At 25.2% G+C, this 15701-nt stretch overlaps 1 pseudogene; it reads left to right on the forward strand.

Moving 5' to 3' along the window:
- LOC113373660 overlaps positions 1–15701 on the forward strand; it is a 47713-nt pseudogene that overhangs the window by 12399 nt on the left and 19613 nt on the right.

Below are 15701 nucleotides of genomic sequence, written 5' to 3' on the forward strand. Positions count from 1 at the left end.
AATTGCTTATGGAGTATTTATAGAATAAAAAAACGATATAAAATTTTAATTTTATTTATTATAGCAAAACCACAAATTAATTTATATTATAATATATATTGTGTTATTTTATACTGTATCTGATAAATACACTAAAAATATAAAAGCTAATTGAGCAAACTTTTGATTATTCTGTACGTGGCTAAAAATTATTCACATCTTACATAAATAATTGTTTAAATAAATCCGTTTAAAACTAATTAATATGGTACCATTGTTTCAAAATTAAGAACAATTGTTATATAAAAAACACTTAACAATTTTTTTTATTAAGTAAGTTTCCAAATATGATTCAGAAACAACAATGTTTTGAAAAAGTTGGATTGAGTTGAAATATTCTGTTTGAATTTATCAAAAACTTATGGTCTATAGTTTAAAAAATTTATGGTTGCAAAATCGGCCTGAAAATCAATAAAATCGATGTATACAGTGTCATAAAACTGGTAAAGGTTTTAGGTGTTTTTTTTAAATAAATTTTGTATTTTCATAGATTTATTTACGATTTCATGAAAACACAAAAATGATAAACTCAATCGTAGGATATGAAAAAAATGGTTTAATTCAGATTAAGCAAAACAAATTTGGATGTGTAAAATAAATTGCCAAATTCAAATGTATCGAATATAAAATACCATTAAATGTTATTAATTTAATTGCTTCTATATTCTGTATATAGCAGAACAAAAAAAAATAAATTACTATACAGAAATATGAATCGATTAAATTCTTTGATATGAGCAAGTATTGGAATTTATAGAGCACAGAATTTATTTATAAAAATTCTCCAGAAAACTATTCTATTCTATTTTAGTAAAGAATTATAATATATAACAAGTTAGGCCAATCAATAAAAGAAACAATATCAAATTTATGATCATCATTAAATATTTTGGTGCTAAGTTGTGTATTTTTATGAAATAAATATAATAATAAATTACATATTTATTTTAAGACAAAAAATATTTTACGGCTATTTTATGAAATAGTCGATAAGTCAATAAAATTTTATATAGTTATTTTTTATTCAAATATGTTAAATAACTTCAAAAATGAAAGAAAAAGACAAAAACGTAGACCTCAGAAATAAATCAGGCAACTTTATTTCTTGAATACTGTATTAAAAGGTTTTCCTTAAAATAATTAAACAATGTACAAAAACGGCTCGAAAAAAGCTGAATAAATAAGACATTTATATAATATTCAAAAAAGCTATATTAATACTGAGCAAGTAGTGATTGATTGCAAATAGTAAAAACTTTGAAAAGTAACATAATATTTAGCATAACCCCGATTTTAATGATCATCAATATATGCCAAGATCAATTATGTGATCTATTATTTAAAATGCAAATAATAAGACAAAATACAATAGTGTAATTCAAAATATAAGAAATATTTTTGAACATATAAATCTTCTTTAATCAATAGTGTAAATATGTTTTTTTGTGATTTTTTTCCCCATTATCTTTTTAATTTATTTAATTTATACAATCAATAATGTTTCAAATGATATATATCAATGAATTGTATTAGTATCAGATGATAGGTAAACAAAATCTTATATACTCACTTTTTCTTTTATGTAATATAATACGGAACAAATAAATCTTTTCAAACAAACAAACAAACAAACAATGATTATAAATCTTCTAAAACCTACTTATTCATTAAAAATCTAAACAATTCCTGCATTACACAAAATCAAAATGAGAAATCTTGCAAGCAAATATTCAAGATACAGGTTTGGATATAAGGCAATAATTTTGAAAAATTATCGATAATAATGCACTTATTATATAATACCATCTATTAATTATATTATCTTTCTGCACTACGTCGTAAAAATGATGAATTACAATCTCGAATTTTCAAGAAATGATAATGCTATTCAAAATAAAATTATATAAAAACATGGCTTCAATTTTAGTTAACTCTGAACAAATAACGAAACTTTGGAAACAGTATGACAATATCTTTAAAAAAAATCTAATTACAAACGCCATCTAAACCGACATACCAAGTTGTATAATACAATTATATCAAAAACATTTACAAATATTTCATAATTTTTAGATCTATCTGGTGAATCTAGAAATTTGCGGCATAGTTAAAATTGACACCAATTAAACATATTTTGTAGTATGTTAAACATGAACCAATATCGAAAATTCAAATATAGATCAAAATAACAGCGGAAAAAAATTTGTTTTCAATGTGATAGCAACATAGATAAATTTATTTTATTCAACTCGTGTTAATTTTTTAAAAGATCTCATAAAATTGTTTCAATAGTGGACAATTATACATAACAATAAAATTGACAATGAGATGGTTAGTAATCATTAAAAGGAGATAATAAAGATAAGTTTTACAAATTTCCTTAAAAAACCTGCATCAATGCTAACATTTACCATTTCCAAAATCGTCTTCAAGATTAATAATATCACGTATTAAAAAAAATTCTATAAAATCTCTTGAAAAATCATGACCATCCATTTTTAATCAATTTTTTCACCAGTTACTTCTGGTGAACAGAGTTTGTAAACCTGCAGTGTATTGTGAGAAGACAGATTTAGTAATAAATACTTTAATATCATTCGATGATATATAAATGAAAATTAATTTTTTTTTGAGGTAACTTCAAAAATATTCAAACGACTAGTTACGAAAATCCATGTTGTATGTCTAAAAGTTTTCATCCCATCGGTTATGGCCAATCAAGATGATAAAAATACATGTTGATTTATTTATTTATCATATTTAGTTATTAAAATTATTATTTTTTGTGGTATAACTTTAAAAATATTTAAACGACTAGTTACGAAAATCCATGTTGTATGTCTAAAAGTTTTCATCCTATCGGTTACGACCAATCAAGATGATAAAAACACACGTTGAGATTTATTTATTTTTATTTATTTATTAAAATTTATTATTGTTTGAAAGAAGCGTAAAAAGTTAAAAAAAAATTTAAGAAATTTATTAATTATTAATCAAAAAATCAGCAATCCCAAAAACTAAATGTTACTGCACTACGAATCTAAGTAAATCAAAATTTACTAACTCACAAGTAATTAGTAATCAATATAATTATATTTGAGCTATGATAAAAACAAAATTTAATTGAAAGGGCAAAATATTTTTATTCATTTTAATTAGCCAAGAAGAAATAAATAACACCAAAAAATTAGATAATATCTGTTCCACCACAGACACTTTGTTGAAGGTAAATTAATATAAAATAAATTGCAATGCTAGAATTTAAATTTGTTGTTTTAACGAATAAAAAATAGAAAGAATTAATTGTTCAAAATTTTTCATATTATGTACTATATAAACAAAATTTACAGTACAGTTTGAATTTCTGTGGTACTCAACAAAATGTAGTATTTACAATAGGTACAACTTTTGTTGTATTGTGTATAGTAGGGTTTGCATAGATATAACATTTTCATATTCAATATATCAGCGATTACAGTATTATATGCGAAAGTAATTAAAACTTTCATGTAAAAACAGGTTTCACAAAAAATACTAAATGTTATCTTAAAATATTTTTAAATTTATCAAAATTCAGGGAAAAACTATGAATAAATAATGCTCATCATCCGATAAAGATTGTACAAAAAATAGTATATTTTTTTAAAATTTATTCGAAAAATTATATCTATTTGATAAAAGTAATAAGAGCAATTGATAAAGTAAAATTTTTGTACCTTTTAAAAATCATTTTTTGATATCGATTAGAAGATAAGCAATATTCCAATTTTCAGTTAATATTCAAAATAGAACTTTTGTTTCACGTATGTTTAACATATAACCGGAATTGAATAGATTAAAAAATTACCATAATTTATTAATTAAAACCCTAAAAAATTACCATAATTTATTAATTATTACCCTAAAACAAAACACTGTGACATGGCATGCCAACTTCGAGATAAATATCAAATTTGACAAGGTGCAACAGAATAATCAGAATTTATGCAAGCTACGTTAGTAATAAATAAGAAAAAACACGACAGATAAAAAATTCTAATATTTGGCTAATTTGAAAAAAAAATTATAATGTTAACGTTATTTCATAAAAAAGATCAATTCGAACAAAGTGAAAAAGACAAAGTCGCTAAGATATTATAAATCTTAGTTTATACACAAAAAATTAAATTATAAATTCAAAAATATATACATATATATCAGACAAAATTCGAATACTTTGATGGAATGATAGTAACCGGAACCACATTTAGTAGATATATGCTAAAGTTATTCAATATGAATATAAAGTTATTCTGAGGATAGTGTAATCCAAAAACTTACATACAAAAAATTAAATTATTTGTGAATTACAAAATTTAAAAACAACATTTTCCCCAATCGCGTAATAATTGAAGCAGAGAAAATTACGAATTTTTGAGATTCATAAAAAAAAAAATTATATTCAAAAACTTGCCTTCACAGTTACATAACTAAAAAACATTTGGACACTTCTAAATTCTAAAATTCTAATATTTTTGTTCGAATGAAAAAGATATAAGATATTTTTAAATTTTCAAGTTATTTAATAAAAAAGATTTAATATAATAGAATACAATATCAATTATAATTTATTTTTGAAATATTAAGTTGTTGATAAAAAATTTAAGCTAATTGACATCCAAAAATATAAAAAACAGCCAAAATAAGGTGAAAACGAAGATATTATGAATCAATTCGAAATAAATAAACTACAGAATATAAATAAAAGTGTCATTAATCAATCATTTATGAAAAAATCGAAATATATTGATGTTTTATGTTATTACAAATAAAACTTAGACATAAAGAATTTTAATTTTTAATATGTTATGCAATGTGTTTGATAAAAATTTGTCATTGAAAGACATACTATTATAATATTAATCTATCTTTGATCATTTTATAAAGAATGGTGACGCCCAAAACAATTTCCAAAATGCATAGCTGGTTGATTTTAAATGTTTTACAATAAAATGTTGTTCGGCGCCTACCTCCTGATGCTTTCTGTCAGAACAGACAATACAATCCCTATTTCTTTCACTGATTAGTCAGTATATTTGTTCATTTTTGTGCTGATTATGGTTTGTTTTTTCCATTATATTGTCTAATAATTCATTTGTAAAATATAAAGTAAAATAATCTATTGGATGTCTTATATTGCTTGGTATTTGTAGTCGGGATGATTGTTGATGTATGTCAAACTCGATTATTGAAGGAGAATCGGTACATTCGCTAATGTCTTTTCACCCTTCATTTAATTTGTCAAACTTTTTCTTTTTGTTGCTTGGATAATATCATCATCACAGTCATCACTATCTTCGGTGCGAATAGTAATTTTGTAAAATTTGTTTGTATGAATATCTATTTGAAACTCATCTTCACTACTGCTTAATTCACAAAATTTACCAGGCGCTCGGTCGTTTTAAATATTGAAAAGAACTATATAGCAAAGAAAAAGGTTAAAAATACTACTAAAATTATTTTCAAAATACAACATTGTTAACCACTACTCTACGTAATTTATTCAACTATTCGATGCAAACTGAGTCATTGTTTATAAAATAGCCTGTGCCTCACAGAGAATGTTTATCCACTCAGGTGGACAGCCGTCCCCAAAGAGTTTATATTTGAAGTATATAACAATTATTTGTTATTCTTTGGGTTTTCAAAATAATTTTGCATTAGAACAGTTATTTTTAAACCAAAGGTGGTTACCACATTCCATATAGGCTTGAAATGCCCTTGATATTTGAAAAATATTATTTTAATCTATCATTTACCAATGAAATATATATATATATATATATACTTGTAACTTCTCATTATAAATCATTCATCATAATAATTTTACGGGATTGACTCAAACTCAGCCCCCTGATCGGACACAGGTTTGCTGTAGTTCTTCTGATGGCCAAGATCGTCCATCCAGCAGTTACAATGAAGAACCCCATTATACTTCTCACAATCATCACTCTCACAACCATCACCAAGAACAACCCCAGACATTTGTGGGTTCTGGTAATCGCGGAAGTGTAGGGCCCAATTCGGGAAGTGGCAGTAGGCCTAGTACCAACGCATATGTTGAAGGAAATAATCAAGGGCCGCCGAGAAGAGGAGGAGAAAATCAGGGATCATCCGGAGGTGGATTGTTGCCAAATCGAAATGTTTGCGGTTTGGGACTGGAAAATAGGATATTTGGTGGAGAAGCTGCTGATTTGGATGAATTTCCTTGGATGGCTTTGTTGGAGTATACCAAACGTAAGTATTAACTATAATGTTATCCTTATCAGATGATAAAGATAATTGTGATATTGTTTTTTAACAAAACTGATGCGCGATCTAGAAATTATATTGCGATAGCAACCAAACATTATTTTGTGAACTTTGGTCACAATCAGTAAAAAATATTATAATTTATATCGAGTATAAAGTATTTAGCATAAATTTACGCCTAATCTTGACTACAGAAATAATCTTATGTGTTTCACTCGAGGAATTAATATACATTTTAAAATAACAGATATTATCTAAAACTATTGAATACTAAAAACATTATACGTAGAAATTTATATGAATGTGATAAGTATTTTATTTAAAGTAAATATTCGTGAGGTATGCGTGCAATTTCATTTATAAGAAAAAAATAGTCTGAAGAAGCTCAAAATGTTTAATCATTTCCATTTAGAAATAATTTCAAAACCGTTTGTTTTAAAACAGACTTATAATTAGCTTACATATTTTATATAAAGCAATGCTAGATATAATATATTAATCAAAAAGTAAAATTAATTTAAAAATCTAATTCTAAAAAAGAAAGATTTATTGAAATTTAGGAATATAAAAATCGAATTACAAAATTTGTAGGTGTATGAATAATTTACAAAGCATAGATGAATATTTATTACCCTAACATTAAGTATAAAAGAACTTATAAACAATTAACTATTCCTTAATTTATGTTATTTTAAAATACAAAAGTAATAAATATTTTATTTAAAGTAAATATAAGTGAATTGGGCATGGAATTGTATTTATAAGTAAAAATAGTCTGAAGAAGAGCAAAATGTTAATGAATTTTTAGTTGAAAATAATTTCCAAATCGTTTAATTTAAAATTAATCCACATAGTTTTATGTCTTGTGTAAAGCCTGAGACATGTACAAAGCAATGCATAATCTAATATAGTATATATATAAAAATTATTTTGTATATAAAAATGAAAACATGAAGAATTTATTTCGGGTTTTCAGAAATAAAAATAATAAAATTACAGAATTTGCGAGTTTATGATTAATTAATATTAATTACACTAAGTATGACAGAAAGTTTACGTAAAACATTTACGTAACTAATTCCTCACCATATGTTATTCTGCAAATTATCATTTCCATCACAACTTATTTGAAACATAATTGAAAATTTCTTTGCAAATGAAACATACGAATTATACATCAGAAAAAAACACTTATCAAAAATGATTAAAATTTAACTAAAATCTTCACGAACACTACACACACTAACGCACTAATATTTCTAGAAAATTGTCCCATAAAAACATTTTTAAAATATATTAAAGCCTAGACGATTACATAGTACTGAATAAACTGTCACTTACATACAATTTAAAGAAATAAAGTATATTTTTAAAGAAGTTTTATTTCCAACATTCAACCTTCAGACCTCCAGTGTTTGAATTTGGAACTCACAAAAATGTAAATAAAAGGTTTGTTTCAACACTTTTATTTGAAACCTTGCTCGTTGGTGAGTGGTTAGAGCAACTGGACCTAAATAAGAGGTCACCGAGTTCGATCCCGGATTGGGAACCTGATGTCAAGCAGTAGTGACATCGGTTTTCACTTGGAATAGATAGAAATATTTTTCCAAGTGAAAATAGCCCTCATACGGCATTGCTTCATCTATTAAATATTTGCCATATTCAGAAATAGTAAAATTAATTCATCACAAAGTGATAGGACAACCTTTTGGGTTGCCATCAGTAAAACCAACGTAGTAAGGACTCTTAATTATTTTAGTAGTCAAAATAATATACACATAGAAATATGCAATAAAATATGAACAATTAATCATATTTTTTAATTATTTGTAAGGATAAGATCGAAGGATGCTCTCTCATGATATCAACCTAAGTACATATTTCATTTAACAGCAATGATGTATGATGGTCCTGAAGATTTTTATGATTCTGAAGATATTATTTGTAACAAAATTCAAAATGTAGTTTGAAAAAGTTTTATAAGTCAAAATTAATAAAGTACCATTTTATGTATTTTAGTAATAAAATAAATAAAAATACAGTGTAGCATCTTCAAAAAAGTAGCAAATCAAATTTGAGAAAAGCAAAATAGCAATTGAATATATATTTTCTTCAAATAAACAAATGTCAGTCACAACGTATATTTTTAATAATAATCTATTTATTAAAATAATTCAAGTAATTCAAGAAGAAAACTCCTGATTTTATATCACATTTTTTTAAAAAAGAGGAACAGCTTAAATTGACTAAAGCAGAAGAGAAACTCCTGATATAAAACAAAAATATGTTTTTTATTAAAAATAGAAAGGTTTAATAATACAATTACTTGAATTGCAGAAATCACAATATAAGTTGATTTATTATTTAATGCCCAAAGTTAACATAACATATTTTAATATCTTTAAATATATAAAAACATTTAATTAAATTTTTTGTTCTTATAAACATTATAACGAGTACAATAGATTATGCATATTCTTGGTTTTGGAAAAAAAATAAAATGTGTTTGTATGTACGGGTAAATTTATTTAGGAATTAAATTTATTAGTCAAAAGTAATTTTTATATTAAATATTTTAATTTAAAATGTATGTGTTTTTTTATAGGCTGTTTCGTTTGAGGAAATAAAAAGGAGTTTAAATATACTGAAATATTTAGTAAATTATATTTCGAGTTATATTAATTTATGTAATTATATTTTGGTAGATAAATAACCAAATATTTATATAAAATTTATGTTAAATAATATCTTATCAAAAATATATAAATGTTATAAAAGAAAAAAATACACAACACAAGTTTAAAATAATTATAATTTACATAATTTATACATATGCATATATAAACGTGTAATATTTCAAAATTTACTAATTATAATAAATCAAAAATTTTCAAATCATAAATTATATTGAAAACTATGCGAGTTTAGCAAAAAATACTATTTCCGAGAATAATCAATGCAATTATAAGAAAAAAAAAATGATATTTATTATCTATATAGTTCCTAAAGAGAATTTTTATAAGCGTTCGTACATTTCAAAAAAAGAAATAGAAATAATATTATTCATCAAATGAATTTTAAGATATATTGAAAGTACCATGCAGACATTATTAAAGTAAACGGAAATTTCAGCATGTAATTGCAAAAATGTTTTAAAAATTCTAAAATTTTTAAAATTTGCAATTAAGAATAATATTTAAAAAACAAAACAAAGTTAACATTTATTTTATGATGGTTATTATGATCTTTAGTCTGAACCATTAAAAATATATTATATATATATATATATATATTTATTAACACATAGTGAAAATTGCTAACATATATGAGAAAATACATATAAATATCGAATAATATAAATAAAAATTATTAAACCTTAAGAAAAATTTATTCCTAATAAATTTCCAAATAATTGATATTGTAAGAATCAATAAATAATATGAGTTGAATCATGTTTTAAAGAATTGTTTTGTATAAATTGAAAATTAAAGTATACTGGTGCGTTTTTTAACATTTTCACGCAAATTATTTAAAATTATTTTTATGCGTATGATCAAACTAGTCCGATATTTATAAATTTATAACTAATAGTTGTCTGCCTATAGGCAGGTCCATGGTATGAGAAGCACCGCAAAACGATCAATGGTTTGCTTGAAGCAATGAGCTGATTAAAAAATATATATTGAAGTATTTCTGTACTATAAGTAAACTAAAATGAATAAAATGACTATAAACCCACAATTATCCGGATATTAAATTGCTGTATGTTAACTTGTTTTTACTTAAGTTAATTATACTAATTTTATATATCAACATGATTTATATATCCGAATGAATAACCAAGTGAGCCAAGTGTAATTAACATATTGCGAAAGAAGATTTAATTTTAAATATGCGATTACGATCAAAATTTTTCGAAATTTATTCATTAAAAATAATAAATTGTTTATATAGTACCATAAAGATAATTGTTTTATTATTGACGCAAAAATAGATGATTTCTTTGAGCATGGAAATTGGATGTGAAAATAATCATTCAAATTTTCTTTTCTAATAAAATAAAAAAAAATTATCTATGCACATAATGTATTTAGCTAGAATAATTTTAACAAAATTACATTACTTAATTTTTTAATTCAGCAAATGGAAAAGGATTTTACTGTGGAGGTGTCCTTATAAGCGATCGATATGTCCTGACAGCCGCACATTGCGTTAATGGAAAGGATATACCATCAACATGGAGATTGTGAGTAAACAAATTAATGAAATATTTAATAGATATTAAATACTATATATAAACACAAAATTGTTTATTAATAAATTAAGTTTTAAAGTCGCGAATGAAACCCATAAAAATGGTTCTAAATTATTTAATTATTTTTTAAAATGATTCATATAATGGGCAATAATAATATAATATTTTGCTATGTACAAAATGAATGTCTTTCAAATTTTCATACTATAATTTGCTTTGCCCAAACAAACTCACCGTCACAAGAGCTCGAAACTTCGATAACTTTTGATAAAAACTTACATAAAAAAAGTTTTAGGGGAAAGTCCCTTAGTGGCAAACACCTAAGGTTATTTATAAATAAATTATTGATATTTAGGTACCTGTGTGCTCCCCAGGATCCTTTCACTTGTAATTTGAAATGAAAAGATTTATACTCGCTTAAATAATACGTGTTAAATACAGTGTCCGGTGCTTGGGGCCGTCCGGCGTTACAAGACTTCTCCCTACCTTAAAAATTAATTAAAGCAATATTTAGGATTGGTGAAGCATGAAGGAAGGACTAACAATACCATAACATCGAAAGTATACCGATTTGGGAAAGGGTCCAAAGGGCGAAAGACGTAGTATGTTTGCTTGATCATGTTTCTATTTACTGTTTAGTCTGTGCCCTGCCTTAACATGATTTGTAAACCTTCATTGTTTTTAAAGAGTCAAAAAAATTTTTTTGAATAATAACTTATACGTGTATACAGATATATAATATCACTTTGTTGCTTTGCTATAAATTGAATAATAGATTTGTCTTTAAAAGAATGGATTTGGGTACGGTTGTGACATGTGGTTGTGGGTCAAAATTTATTATAAAACAAACCATCATTTCTTAAAAGTTTTATATCTTAAATAATACCAAATAGTAACTCTCAAAAACACAAAATTTTTAAATCAAGTTTTACTTCAAAAAAATTTAGCTTTAAAATTTTAAAAAACTCTAAAAATGGTGACAAACTTATTAATTAATTTAAGACGTTCACCTGACATCTAGCTATAATTGAATAAAACAAAAAGTGATCTAAGTGATCACAATCATCTTTTGTTTACACATTGGTAAAATATTCTTTGTTCCTCAAGCTTACTTAATTAAATAATTACCCAAGTTAAAGAATGTTTTAATCATTCATAAAATTAATATATAGTGTTACATCTATAAATTAATTGATTAGCTACGTTTTGAGGGGAAAGACGAAAAATAACGTAGGGAGAGAGAAATCTAGTCAAAATTAAATTTTTGAAATTTTTAAAAAAATACGTTTTTTGCGTTAATACATGTGATGTTTGGTGGGGGAAGCGGGATAATTTTAAATAATACGACGTATCACTAAGGTGAAGTGTTAAAAAATCAATAAAAACCGATCACGTGATTAGTGGAGACCCCCTTATTCTAGACAATAAATTTGTTAAAAAACTAGCTACTACCATATATTATTATACATTAGCATTAGAAAATAATCATGTCAAAAGGTAAATATTTTGATTCCTAGTATTTATTCTTTATAATACAAACATGTTTTTATGGTCAATAAGCGGCCAAAATCATAGTTATTATTAGTTATCATATATGTCAACATTTAGAGTGCAAATGGTTAAGTTTTGTTGTAAGGTTTTTAGGTCATTGTATGATATCAGTTAATTTTTTTTATTTCATTAGTAATCATCAAAACATAAATAATATCTATAAATTATTTTGATTTACATTAAATCTTTTAAAATGAATCTAAAATATTAAATAATGTTTTAAAATTTGTTAATTAAGCAATAGCAAATGATGACGGACTGACTTTTATTACATGCAAAAATTGATCTTCAGTATCACACTTTTCATTACTTTCGACATCTCAATCATTTTATCATGTGCTAAACAAGTTTTTAATAAAATGGAAAAATAAATTCATCATAATGAATGATAAAAAAATTTAAATATTGTTAAAATGGACGAAAAATAATGTTCGAGATACATAGAAGTTTTAAACAATAAATTTATTTAAAAAAAATACCATTATATTTATATTTATACAACACAATTATACAATTATAGATATTAATGGTATAATAATGGTAGCATAGTATTTTAGAGATATTTAGCAATTTCAAACAATGAAGTTGTTAAAAAAAAATTATTAGTGTATTTTGTCTTTTTCTAGAACTGGGGTAAGATTAGGTGAATATAACACCGATACCGATATCGACTGCCTGGCCGACGGGCCACGAGGGACCCTCGAAAGCGCGATAGAAGCAGGTTATTGCGCCGATCCGCCCGTCGACTTAGCCATTGCTGATCGGACGGTTCACGAACTGTACAATCCAAACAGCCGAAATCAGCAGAACGATATTGCTTTACTGAGACTGGAGCGAAGTGTACAATTTACAGGTTTGATTATTTATTATTAAGGTTATAGGTACATGGCAAATTGCTAGAACTTCCCGTACAACAGTAATTGAATATTCGCGAAATAAAAATGATCATCAGTAAAAATTTATCAATAAGTAATAGAAATTGTTTTACAAAATTTAAGGTAATTATTATAATAATAATTATCCTTATCTATTCTTATCTACACATAAATGAACAAAATATAATCATTTCTTCACAAGCAGTATGGTGATTGAAACAATCTAATAGGATGACCGGTACCATCAAAAGCTGCTATATGCCCTAAATGTCCGAACCGACTGACCCGGCTTTTGCAAAAATATGAACAATTCACTTAATCAATACGAATCAAATACTTTCAAATTCATTTTAATCGGATGTTTTTTAAAAACAGGTTTATCACACTGTGTTACTAACGATTTGTCACAATCTATAGTGCACATAAAAATAATTAACAATATATATTAAAAAGTACAAAAAAAACTACGCCGTTCACTAAATAAGTAACCAAGTCCATTTTACACTACATTGATTTGATAAAAGCAAACATTAATAAATACTAAATAATATTAGATGCTAAAGTTATTAGCAATACAAAATAATTAACAATATATATTAAAACGTTCAAAAAAAACTACGCCGTTCACTAAATAAGTAACCAAGTCCATTTTACCTTACATTCATTTGATAAGAGCAAACATTAATAAATACTAAACAATATTAGATGCTAAAGTTATTAACAATAAAAAATAATTAACAATAAATATTGAAAAGTTAAGAAAAAACTACACCGTTCAATAATAAGTAACCAAGTCCATTTTACAATACATTGATTTAGTAAATGCAAAAATTAAATAAATATTAAATTATATTATATGCTAAAATTAACAATTTATATTAAAAAGTTGAGAAAAAAACTACACCGTTTAATAATAAGTAACCAAGTCATTTTACACTTCATTGATTTGGTAAAAGCAAACATTAATAAATACTAAATAATATTAGATGCTGAAGTTATTAACAATAAAAAATAATTAACAATATATATTAAAAAGTTACGAAAAAACTACACCGTTCACTAAATAACTAAATAAGTAACCGAGTCCATTTTACACTACATTGATTTGGTAAAAGCAAACATTAATAAATACAAAATAATATTAGATGTTAAAGTTATTAAATATCATATTTAATTTTATTACATATAGATTTAACGCTATAATATACATATATTTTTCTAAATAAACGATGGAAAATAAAATATAATAATATTTAAAAAAAATAAAAATTGATACTTTCTTTTCAATTTTCAGAATCAAAAAAAGTCAAAATATATAATATTTTCAGTGCTAAAATATAAAAACTTAACTTGAAAAGTTTATATATATATATATATATATATATATATAAATTGCTTCATACTAATTTGCGAAAACAAACACCAATCGCAGACGAAACTGAAATAAAAGCCTTGCGATGGTTACTTAAAGAAAATTCTTATCAAAACCAAAATTGGACACAAACTAAGTCTTGAAAAATTGAGAACCTCGATATAAATTGAAGGCATAGGATTGATGATCTTATGTATATGGATCAGGTGTAATGAAGAGTGTTTCTGGAGTTCGTAAATATGGCAAAAAAGTGTGTGAAATTTTGCCTACCAAGACGAAACTGAAGAAAACGCTATGCGATAGCCAGTTGAAGCAAATTCTTATTAGAACAAAAATTGGACAACAATCAAGTCTTGAAAAATTGAGGAACTCGGTTTCCATTGAACGAAATCAGACAGCTACTCATAGAAACTTGGAGTTCGTAGAAAATCAAAATTGAGGACTTCGATATTAATTAAAAGTCATAGGATTGATCTTATGTATAAGTGTCAGGTGAAATGAAGAGTGTTTCTAGACCTTGATATCGAGGGCTGCTTATAGAAACTTGGAGTTTGTAAATATGGCAAAAAAGTGTGTGAATTTTTGCCCTCCAAGACGAAACTGAAGAAAACGCTATGCAATGATCAGTAGAATAAAAATTGGACAACAATCAAGTCTTGGAAAATTGAGCAACACGGTTTCTATTGAACTGAATCAGACAGTTTCTCATAGAAACTTGGAGTTCGTAGATAATCAAAATAAAGGACCTCGATATTAATTAAAAGTCATAGGATTGATCTTATGTATATGGATCAGGTGAAATGAAGAGTGCTTTTAGCCATAATATAGATCGAGGGCTACTTGAAGTTCGTAAATATGGCACAAGAGTGTGTAAAATTTTGCCTACCAAGACGAAACTGAAAAAACGCCTTGCAAAGGTCAGTCGAAGCAAATTCTTATTAGAATAAAAATTGGACAGCAATCAAGTCTTGAAAAATTGAGGAACACAGTTTCTATTGAAAGGAATTAGACAGCTACTCATAGAAACTTGGAGTTCGTAGAAAATTAAAATTAAGGACCTCAATATTAATTAAAAGGCATAGGATTGATCTTATGTATAAGGATCAGGTGAAATGAAGAGTGTTTCTAGACATAGATCGAGGGCTACTTATAGAAACTTGAAGTTTGTAAATATGGCAAAAGAGTGTGTAAAATTTTGCCTACCAAGACGAAACTAAAAAAACGCCTTGCAAAGGTCAGTCGAAGCAAATTTTTATTAGAATAAAAATTGGACAGCAATCAAGTCTTGAAAAATTGAGGAACACAGTTTCTATTGAAA

Source organism: Ctenocephalides felis, unplaced genomic scaffold (assembly GCF_003426905.1).
Source record: "Ctenocephalides felis isolate EL2017-DRISC unplaced genomic scaffold, ASM342690v1 CF-g0.4_SCAFFOLD_01604, whole genome shotgun sequence".
Lineage (NCBI taxonomy): Eukaryota > Metazoa > Arthropoda > Insecta > Siphonaptera > Pulicidae > Ctenocephalides > Ctenocephalides felis.